The sequence below is a fragment of the Galeopterus variegatus genome, unplaced genomic scaffold (genome assembly GCF_000696425.1).
Source record: "Galeopterus variegatus unplaced genomic scaffold, G_variegatus-3.0.2 Scaffold1637, whole genome shotgun sequence".
Lineage (NCBI taxonomy): Eukaryota > Metazoa > Chordata > Mammalia > Dermoptera > Cynocephalidae > Galeopterus > Galeopterus variegatus.
Genome location: NW_007727748.1, coordinates 315,831 through 316,358, shown reverse-complemented (window position 1 = coordinate 316,358; position 528 = coordinate 315,831).

Sequence of the window (528 nt, the reverse complement as noted above, 5' to 3'; positions counted from 1 at the left end):
TGGCTGAGTCCATTTCTCAGTGAAGGGAGGGGTCTTTTCCAGCAGAGTGAGGGGGTGGGGACCACTGCTGCAGCCGGAAGCGCTTCTGGGAACAGAGGTGGCCTCTGGGCTCTTATCTGAGGCTGAACTCTGACCCCAGAGGGAGGGGCAGGGGCTGTGGTTTTCCGGAGCAGCTGAAGAGCCGCTCCTGTGGGGTTTCCAGGGAGGGCAGTGAGGGGCTGGAGCTGGCCTGGGTAAGGCAGGGTCTCACTTTGGTGTCCCGGCTGCCAGGCTCTATGGGCGGGCGCACCTGCGCCCACCCCAGCAAGCTGAGGCCTGGAGCGGGTCTGTGCTGAGTGGGAGGGGGTCTGGGGCCTCCACAGCGGCTGTTTTTGGCACCCGGCCCCCATCCCCTTTCCCCACAGCCCAGCACTTCTGTGTCCCCTGCGTCCCCACCCCCCACTTCCACCACGTGGCCCCTTCCCTGCCTGAAACGCCTGGTGGGAGCCGGTGGGAGCCTCTTGCACGCCGGCCTGGGGTCCCCGCCCC